This window comes from Mercenaria mercenaria, chromosome 5 (genome assembly GCF_021730395.1).
Source record: "Mercenaria mercenaria strain notata chromosome 5, MADL_Memer_1, whole genome shotgun sequence".
Taxonomy (NCBI): Eukaryota; Metazoa; Mollusca; class Bivalvia; order Venerida; family Veneridae; genus Mercenaria; species Mercenaria mercenaria.
This window is the reverse complement of record NC_069365.1, coordinates 16,477,950-16,489,386: the sequence shown is the minus strand read 5'-3', so window position 1 is coordinate 16,489,386 and position 11,437 is coordinate 16,477,950.

The window sequence follows — 11,437 nt, the reverse complement described above, 5'->3', positions numbered from 1 at the left end:
ATTTAATTAGTCATTTATAAAGTGGAAAGTTTAGTATAAAAGCGTTGAAAGTACTTTATTATTTCAGTCGGAGAACACATTCCTCGTTATTTAAGGGAAGATCATTTTTAGCAACTCGGTGCCCTTCTAGTCAAGGCACCAGCAAGCGCCCTGGTCACAGTAGCTTATGGTGTGAATGTTCACACCCAGGGCGCTTGCTGGTGCCTTGACCGAAGCAGTTCCAAGAGAGGGAGAGTTGACGCAACTCGTAGCCATAGTGTAGCCAAGGAAATGGCATATTTTGTTGCATTCGGGTAAGTTTTTGTAAACGCTAATCCACATTTTGTATAGAGTTAGTATGTTTTTGTAAAGACTAATGATATTTTTGCGCGAATAGTCACAAAAAATGTTAAATCCCGTTAAGTTATATAGTGTAAAAAATCGAGTTTTTGTTGCATTCGGGTAAGTTTTTGTCAATGTCGATCGATTTTTTTTTGTATTAATCGAGTCAGTTTTTGTAAACTCTCAGGAAGTTTTCGTTAAAGTTTATGGCATATTTTGTTGCATTCGGGTAAGTTTTTGTAAACGCTAATCAACTTTTTGTATAACCTAAGTAAGTTTTTGTAAAGACTAATGATGTTTTTGCGCGAACAGACTCAAAAAATGTTAAATCCCGTTAAATTATATAGTGTAAAAAATCAAGTTTTTGTTGCATTCGGGTAAGTTTTTGTCAATGTCGATCGATTTTTTGTATTAATCGAGTCAGTTTTTGTAAACTCTCAGGAAGTTTTTGTTAAAGGTAATGGCATATTTTCTTGCATTTGGGTAAGTTTTTGTAAACGCTAATCAACTTTTTGTATAACCTAAGTAAGTTTTTGTAAGTACTAATGATGTTTTTGCGCGAACAGCTTCAAATATGTTAAATCCCGTTAAATCATATAGTGTAAAAAAATTGAGTTTTTGTTGCATTCGGGTAAGTTTTTGTCAATGTCGATCGATTTTTTGTATTAATCGAGTCAGTTTTTGTAAACTCTCAGGAAGTTTTTGTTAAAGGTAATGGCATATTTTGTTTCATTCGGGTAAGTTTTTGTAAATGCTAATCAACTTTTTGTATAACCTAAGTAAGTTTTTGTAACGACTAATGATATTTTTGCGTGAACAGCCTCAAAAAATGTTAAATCCCGTTAAATTATATAGTGTAAAAAATCGAGTTTTTGTTGCATTCTGGTAAGTTTTTGTCAATGTCGATCGATTTTTTGTATTAATCGAGTCAGTTTTTGTAAACTCTCAGGAAGTTTTTGTTAAAGGTAATGGCATATTTTGTTGCATTCGGGTAAGTTTTTGTAAACGCTAATCAACTTTTTGTATAGAGTTAGTAAGTTTTTGTAAAGACTAATGCTATTTTTGCGCGAACAGCCTCAAAAAATGCTAAGTCCCGTTAAAGTATATAGTGTAAAAAATCGAGATTTTTGTTGCATTCGGGTAAGTTTTTGTCAATGTCGATCGATTTTTTGTATTAATCGAGTCAGTTTTTGTAAACTCTCAGGAAGTTTTTGTTAAAGGTAATGGCATATTTTCTTGCATTCGGGTAAGTTTTTGTAAACGCTAATCAACTTTTTGTATAACCTAAGTAAGTTTTTGTAAAGACTAATGATGTTTTTGCGCGAATAGTCACAAAAAATGTTAAATCCCGTTAAATTATATAGTGTAAAAAAACGAGTTTTTGTTGCATTCGGGTAAGTTTTTGTCATTGTCAATCGATTTTTTGTATTAATCGAGTCAGTTTTTGTAAACTCTCAGGAAGTTTTTGTTAAAGGTAATGGCATATTTTGATGCATCCGGGTAAGTTTTTGTAAACGCGAATCAACTTTTTGTATAGAGTTAGTAAGTTTTTGTAAAGACTAATGATGTTTTTGCGCGAATAGTCACAAAAAAATGTTAAATCCCGTTAAATTATATAGTGTAAAAAATCGAGTTTTTGTTGCATTCGGGTAAGTTTTTGTCAATGTCGATCGATTTTTTGTATTAATCGAGTCAGTTTTTGTAAACTCTCAGGAAGTTTTTGTTAAAGGTAATGGCATATTTTGATGCATCCGGGTAAGTTTTTGTAAACGCTAATCAACTGTTTGTATAACCTAAGTAAGTTTTTGTAAAGACTAATGATATTAATGATACTAATGATATAGCCACAAAAAGAAGTTTTTTTGTTAAAGGTAATGGCATATTTTGTTGCACTCAGCTAAGTTTTTTTTTCTTTTTTGCTAAACGCCTTCCAGATTTTGAAAGATAGCCCCGGCGCCAATAATAATCTATTCAAGCGAAAACGAAAGTGGTAGAAGGTTTTCAGCTATAGCAATACTAATATCCAAATAAAAATGTATAAAGTCATGGGGATAGAAAATGAAGTGTAGGCTTATTTAAGGTATTTAAATATTTTTTTTAGCGTCGAATGTTTCTCAACAGCTCATTGTTTTATACACTCATGTTTTTGTTTCATGAAAAGACGAGACAAACTTAAATCAAACATCGTACAACTTGTCATAGAATTCGGGGACCAGACTAGCAAGTACGGATTCTCATGGAAATACGCACGAAAAAACTAGGGATCACCAGTGAATGTTTTATTGTTTGTCTTTCTACTTATTTTTCTATCTCGTATGCGGTAATGCTATGCCAAACGTGATCACCCGTTTGTTTAATTCGCGGAAATCGGAAATTGTAAAGAACTATTTATCTCTGACATGTTAAATGTAACTATGAAAAACACTGATATATTCAAATATTCATGTATTTTTTAAAGATGATTACGCTCATCTGGATTCGTGTTTCAAGTGACCACACAGTCATTGCACAGCAATCCTCAGACTGGAAAGGACCAGATTAACCGCGTTTTGATAACAGAAATAAGCTAACAATAAGATATCTAACATTATTAAAGTTATAAATTTGAATTTTGTACTTAACTTACTTCTTAGAAATATTGGAAAACATGTCCACGTTAAGCTGACAATACAGTCCTTCCGATGCTATGTACGATTTTATTAATGTATTTATTAACTGATTATTTGAAGCGCACTGTGTAATGTAAATGCATTGAGCCATTCACTACCTACTATCGTGTTATTCTAGGTTTCGTTTAAAGGAAGTATCTTAATTTCATTTAAACAGAAATAGCTTTTTGCTGATTTGTGTTCATCAAATACACGTAATTTGTATGAAAACAGGCCGGAGAGGCAGTTTTATAAATGATGGATGTGTTAGCATTGGATCTATGTGGTAAAATATTTTCTGACTGTGTTGAAAGACCATACATACCGTTATATTACGTGTTGGACTACGAGCCGTATAAACTGGCTCTTGGCAAAATAACGCCACAAACATTTTCCCACGGAAGCATAAAACAGTGGCTTAAGAAAAAGAGCACTTTTATATCTTTTAAAGACACTTTGATCGATATGATTCGTTTTCATAAGATGAATTTGAATATTGAGGCAATCAGTGAAAGTGACTGGATGACTTATATTCCTGAGAATAAGGAAATAGCGCTTTATGTCAAAGATGTGATACGAGGTGGGTGGCCAAGAACTTCAATATAATTGGTTTCCAGTCTTAGAGAAGGATAAAACAAAATCTTATTCTGCTTACGAAAACTGTAGATATCGTTGATGCATTCTTCATTTAGAACTGTTAGAGACGCTTATTAAAAAGCATGATATCAATTTGTAAAACGATGTTGAAGAAATAAAATACGATAAAGGAATACGATTATTTTATTTGTGTACACCAATATGTCAACCAAAGATTCATCGTTTCTGTCAAAACATATTCAAATTTATGGGTTTTATAACACAAAGGTATATTAATGTTCTTCAAATAACAAGAAAGATCTTCTCCGTTTGAAATAAATAAAAAAAAAAAGTAATTTCAACCCTTTTGATTAAAACCATTCAAACTTTTACAGATATGTATCAATATAGAATTAGCTTGCGCATTTTGTCAACCATGAATGTCCAGTTAAAGAAATACGGTTCATTAAAATATTACAGAAAGCTGTTTAGCGATCCTAAATTCAAACTATTTACTTGTTTCTTATATAAATTTTGCATGAAAAGAAAATAAGTTGAAAATACTTTTAACATTAACGACCCAAAATATATCGCTACATTAGAACGAACAGGTTCTATATAGATCTATCTGATATTTAGACCGACACTATTTTTTATATATTTTTTTTCAGTATCATTTAACTACACATGCATATGTAACTCTAAAAATCTGGGCTATAATTCAAATTTCGTTACAGATATATTGATAGAAAGACACAGTTGTATCTTTATGTTCAAGTAAATGCGTTTATATGGAAACTGTAAATGAAGGTAAAAGACCATATTGGATAAAAAGTTCCTTGTTGGAGGAGTCTGCCCTGAATTGTTAGGTAAAATGTTCTACTTGATACATCTCTTCTTCCTCCGTGTGGTGATCACTCTTTCTACTTTTAAACTGAAGTTTCTCCGTCATTTTTGCCAGTGAGAAAAAAAAATGTCTACGTGTTAGTTTATTTACGTATTCGTCTATTTTAAGCATGCGTGCTGCGTTAGAACGCTTCTGGCTACCCTCAAAACGCTTCTCCTCCAGGCGGGATTGATTGTTTTTCATGCGAGATTCTCGATAGTCTTTACATTTCACTTGTAACATGAACATGTCTATAATGCTCGTGCATACATGTCCAAACCCTTTCATTTCCGTCTCCCAGGCAAACAACAGCTTTTCATTTTCCAAGTACAATTACATGGTTCTATAAATGACAATCTTCGTTTTTAAACTTCGTAAATGGGTTGATCAATTTTTCTACTTTTAAACTGAAGTTCCTCCGTCATTTTCGCCAGTGAGGAAAGAAAATTGTCAACATGTAAGTTAATTTACGTGTTCGTTTATTTTTAGCATGCGTGCTGCGTTCGAATGCTTCTGGCTGCCCTCAAAACGTTTCTCCTCCAGGCGGGATTGTTTTTCATGCGAGATTCTCGATAGTCTTTACATTTCACTTGTAACATGAACATGTCTATAATGCTTGTGCATACATGTCCAAAACCTTTCATTTCCGTCCCCCAGTCAAACAACAGCTTTTCGTAGTCAATACCGTCTATGATATCGCCATAATAAGTAAACAGCTTACTTACTCTCTTCTGAGTACAAATTTTGTTATCGATATAAGCGTCTTTGGCTTGCACGCTCGGTGTATTATTCAAACAAGTATGATCCCTTTGTGACAGCCAACCTTCGCTACACCCGAGACAAGTGTGATGAAATGCGACAGATTCTAGCGTATCTACGACGTACCTAGCATACTTTAATTGTAAAGAGAACTCGAGTATACACACACTTTGGTGTTGTTGAGACAAAACATTTGCTTCGTCCATTATAATATACGTTCGTATTTTAAATTAAGAGATAAATAGTTATTTATATACTACAATAGATAGAGTACGATAACGCTTTTATTGATTGGTACACTCATACGTATTCACCTTTGAATTGGTTCAGTACGTTTAGCGCTTTGATTTTTTAACGCATAACATTTTTAGCCTTTAGTGTGACTATCGCAAACCACGCTTTCACCGTATTTTTTTACCTAAAATATTGAATTTGAATAGACAGACAGCGGAGTATTTTACATATCCTTTTTAGAGCCTATATATGACTAGTCTTTCTTCAGACCCAATGTCTTTTTGTTTGTTTGTTGTTTTACTTTTTATAGGAGATCACTCCTGAGGCAATTTATATTTTTGTATTCTTATGACCCTTCTCAAAACATAATAAAACCAAAGACGGATGTGGTCAGAATAATATGAGAAACTATTTTCAAAAAAAAAAAAAAAAAACGACTAACAAATTGACTTTTCATCAAGGTTTCTTCCCTTAGTGAATAATTTCCACCACTTTTCGACTTTATTTTGACTATTTTCATTACCTGTTTTATACGCGTTAGAAGGGCACCGAGTTGCTAATAATGATCTTCCCTTAAATAACGAGGAATGTGTTCTCCGACTGTTGACAAGTCTTTCTTTAGACTCAATGTTTTTATTCCTTTTTTTTTTTTATAGGAGATTACTCCTTGGGCTATTTATATTTTTGTATACTTATGACCCTTTTCAAAACATAATAAAAACTGTTAGAAAATAATTGAAATACGTACATATATGTAAATAATTTTCAATATCGTTGTAATTACTTGTGATGAATAGTAACTAATCGGATAATAACTACTCCCCTGACTCACCCAAAAAATACCGGATTAACACTATTAAAAATTGGTACTTTAGTGATAGAAAACAATTGAAAGATATTGGTCTCGATATGTATTCTTATATTGACAGGCCTATGTCTAAAGTGTTACTTGTTAAGTCAGTTGAACAGTGTTTGTTAGACCAATTTAAAAATGAATGGTTGTTGAAAATCATTTCTGTTACTGGTCACTCGCGTAGGGGAGGTAATAAGCTTAGAACATATTGTACCTTTAAAGAAGAGTATGGTGTAGAGAAATATTGTACTATGCTTTTGCCATTAAAACATCGTTCAACCTTTTGTAAATTTAGATGTGGTGTGGCACCAATCAGACTTGAGACCGGAAGATATGAAGATCTACCTGTAGATCAGCGCTTGTGTCCATTTTGTCAGATTTTAGATGATGAAAGACATGTTATTCTAGAATGTTCACTATATGAAGACTTAAGATTGATTATGTTTGAAAAAGCAAATGAAGTAGTCCCAGGTTTTCAAGCTATGCAGTTTGAAGAAAAACTAGTTGCTTTCAACGCTTTGATTACAACCAGCCAACGTTTTAGTTTTACAATTTTAAGAACATTAATTTTAACGTACCTTTAAATTACTTCAGTACGTTTAGCGCTTTAGTTTTTTAGCGTATAACATTTTCAGTTAATTTAGTACCCTTCAACGCTTTTATTATTAAAAATTTTCGTATTGTTTTATTATAATACTAATACATAATTTCGTTCTACAGTAACAACTTTGTAATGTTTTTTACTTATCTTTACACTTTTCTCTCATATATATCGGTGTTATTCTTTACGATTAACGTTACAACAGAGGTAGTGTATCATCCTATATATACAGAATACCACTTATTGTTTTTCTACAATAGAGATTAGTTTTCGTTACTACGGTGGCACTTTTTACTTTAATCCCAATTGTCAACGAGTGCGCATTGAAGCGGATTAAGTATCTTAGAATAAAAGCAAATAAAACAAAAATCTGTGTATAAGTAAAATTGAATATAAAACAAAACATTAATTGTTTGACTCTCTATTGGTTTCCGTACTATTTTACGGATCTGAGATATTAGGTATCTTTAATCATAAAGATGTTGTTAAACTACATTTAAGATTTTGTAAATATGTATAAGGGGACCGGAAATATATAGATATTTGTAAAACCGGCTGAGGGTGTTATGTTTTAGGTAAGCTTTCTAAACACTGAAAATATCGTACGTAATTACCTTGATCAACGTAATATAAAATGTTTTCGTCTTCTAATGTTACAGATTGTTGTTAATTATTTCATTTTGACTGCTATTGTTTGTACTATATTATGCAGTAAATGACTTTGTAATTTTGTGTTAGATTTTATAAGTTCTTAGACAGGAAAACCGATAAGAAAACAAATCGCAGACGGCCCGTCGGAGGTAAGTTCTTTTCAGTCACTTAAAATAATGGGAAATAAATAAGATAATGATAAACGTGTAAATAATAATCAAACTTGTCATAGAATTCGGGGACCAGATCTAGCAAGTACGGATGTTCATGACAGTTGTTAAGATGTAGTAAAACTCAGAAGTTTGACATAAAACATTTAACCATATATTGCACTTATTCGCCCATATATGTTGGTGTTATTCTTTACGATTAATGTAACAATATAGGTAGTGTATCATCCTATAATAGAATGCCACTTATTGTTTCTCTACAATAGAGATTAGTTTTCGGTACTAATTCGGTGACGTTTTTTTACTTTAATCCCGATTGTCAACGATTGCGCGTTGAAGGGGATTAAGTATCTTGAAATGAATGCAAATAAAACAAAAACCCTTGTATTTATAAAACTGAATATGAAAACAAAACTTTTATCGTTTGTCTATCTGGATGTTTCCTTATTATTGTACGGATCTGAGATATTGGGTATCCATAGTCATAAAGATTCTGTTAAATTAATCAACACAATTCAGCAACAAGCTATTTCTGTTTAAATAAAATTAAGATATTAAAAATGTGATATTTTATTAACCTGTCAAATGTGCATATATTATACGTTCTGTGCGTTCGATATTATAATATTCGGCCAAAGTTCGGTGTTATTCCTTTGTTTTCCTGAGATAAATTTTGGTCGAGTGTCTAAATATCATTATAAGTATTGGAAGAGAAATGAAAAATATGTACATGGAAAGTCAAACGTTTACTTTTCTGATGAAACAGCCAAAGATTTCAATGTTGTTTACATAGTCGAAAATATTAGTGAATTTATTGTTTGTGATTACCTCCCTTTATCGCTATAACTAAATGTTTTATAAATTCTTAGACAGGAAAACCAAAAAAAGAAATCGCAGACGGCCTGTCGGAGGTAAGTTCTTTTCAGTCATTTATTGCATAAGGTGCCGTATCAGTTTATTATAATAGAACAAAGGGCCGCAGCACCTTAGGTTGTAGTTTAGACAATTTTGCCTGAATTAAACATATTCTATATTATTGCTATATAGATCTTGAAATTTCGGACCACACTCCACAACGTTTACGCATTGAAGGTGATTAAGCCGGATTATTTGCTGCCCCGCTGCCCCAATTACGAGGGGATTAAGCCGGATTAGGGATTATGTCGGATTAGGGATTAAGGCGGATTAAAATGCCCCGCTGCCCCGCTGCCCCGCTGCCCCAACTCTGTGAAACTCATTGTTATATACTACTTATGTCGTTATTCATATTAAGTGCTAGGATAGAATAGGTGCTTGTTGAAAATTTTAAAAAATCTGTTAAAGAGATCGTATTTGTTGAAAAATATGTAGCTCATTTACCAACGTGCCTATTCTATAGCAGCATTCATAATAAGTGCCCCCTTTAGATGACCACCAATACTGAGTCGTCCCTACCCGGGTGAGTATCTATAAATACAAAACGAGCATACTACCTTACCTGTAATATAACAAGAGCTTGGGGAAGAAAGTATCGCTCGACTTTTAAAAGCCTTCTCACCGAGGAAGTTGAAATAATAAAAAACATAAATATAAACAAGTACAAAATGGGCATTTCTGGCACGGTCGAGCATCTGTATAGAACAAATTGTTTTTAGATATCCGGAAATAAATGCTATATTTCTTAAGAAGGTTTTAAACTTAATAACTGACAAACTATATGTTACGGAAACACATGAGAATTTGCTGTTTTTACTACTTTTACGATGCGAAAAGCTTTTGTAACGCTATACTCCAAGTAAACTTCCCCGATTATAAATGTTTGTATTCAGTAATTCCGCTACAATCTTTTATTGCCGCGGTGGTCCTGGGTTCCATTCCGGCGCAGTCATCTTTTTTTCTTGAATTAGAATTTTTAAAATGACTTAGAAAATAACACTGATATACTAATGTTCATAATATGACCAATTCGAAAGAAAGATTATTTTTAGTCGAATCTGGAGGTTAGTACTAGGTATGAGAATATTTCAATGACGTACCATCAGGGTCGAAAATGCCGATTTAGCTTTAAACAATTTGATTTAGTATGACCCAGGGTCGGACAAATTCAAATTAGTATGACCCTGGTTGAGAATTAGGTCAAAGCTATTTTATTTAGTACGGCCCAGGGGCAGACATTTTCAATTAGTATGATACTAGTAAATCGAATTAGTACGACCCTGAATTAAGATAAATCTATTTAGTTTCAAGACAATCCGAATTAGTACGACCCTGGGTCGGATATATTCCAATAAGTATCCAATTAGATAGCTTTAAGACATTTCCGAATTAGTATGACCCTCAATTACAGCAGCCATCTTTAGTACGACCCTGGGTTGGACATATTCCAGTTAGTATGACCCTGGGTCGGACATATTTACAATTAGTTTGACCCTGGGTCGGACATACTCCAATTAGCTTTAAGACAATTCCAAATTAGTATGACCCTCAATTACAGCAGCCATCTTTAGTACGACCTTAGGTCGGACATAGTTACACTTAGTATGACCCTGGGTCGGACATATTCCGATATGTCTGACCTTGGGTCGTACTAAATATGAAATAGTTTTAAGCTAATTCCTAACCTGGGTCATACTAAATATAATATGTCCGGCCCTGGGCCGTACTAAATGAAATAGCTTTAAGCTATTTACCCAAACTATCGGTTACTATGCAGTTACACGGATGTTTTGATTTTTACGCGCATGCGCTCTTTACGTGTGGCAAAAGAACGCTCAACGATATGAAACTTACATAAAATTATCAAAATATATTATGAATATTTTTGCCATTACAGAGATTATTTCAGTCAAGTTATTTATTTTATTATATACCTATATAAATTCTGTAAAAAATCTGCTTGTATTTCACAATTATCGCATAGTGCGGCAATTTTCCTTTGATCTTTGCAGCATGTTATACATGGTAACACACATTATTACTACAAAACTGTGCTGATATCTTACAAAACTGTTGCGATATATATCAACACGGAAATCTCTATGGAGTTTTATAAGAAAAAAAGTGTTCCGATATAGATCTATATCAGCACAGTAAAACTGTTCCGATATATATCGGAACACTTTTTCTCTATTGAGGTCATATCAAGGGAGTATAATTTTTTCCTTTCAAAGAAAAGATGATTTTAGCTCCAATTTACAGTTCACAGAGAAAGAATTGTCACAAACACCTACATTTATAAGTAAAAGAATAAAGAAACTAGAATATTTCAAAAACTTGATAGTTATTGCCAAATTCAGAAATACATGAAATATATGAAATTCTGAGATTTCTCAAATGTTTCTTTTTCTTTGATTTCTTTTACAAACAAAACAACAAGTTTTACAATATGTCTGGCAAATGCAATGCAAAGATTTAAAACCAATGCAGAAATTTGTTGGGTACTTTTATCTGGGGAACACATTTTCTAAAACAGAAGTTTTAGTGTTTCAGTCAGCGAGGCGCAGAAAGGGAATCAAAATAGTAAAAATAATAATAAACAAATTTAAATGAAAATAATATATAAATTTTAATGATAAACTATGCGATAAAACAGTTATAATATGTAGTGCTCGTGTGTTACCAGGATATATCAGAGCTAGGGGTACATCTCGTTATTTTTCTCTTCACATATCTGTCTCGGCCTACCGGCCTCGACAATATGTACAGAGAAAAATACCCTCGATGTACCCCTAGCTCTGATATATCCTGGTAACACACTCT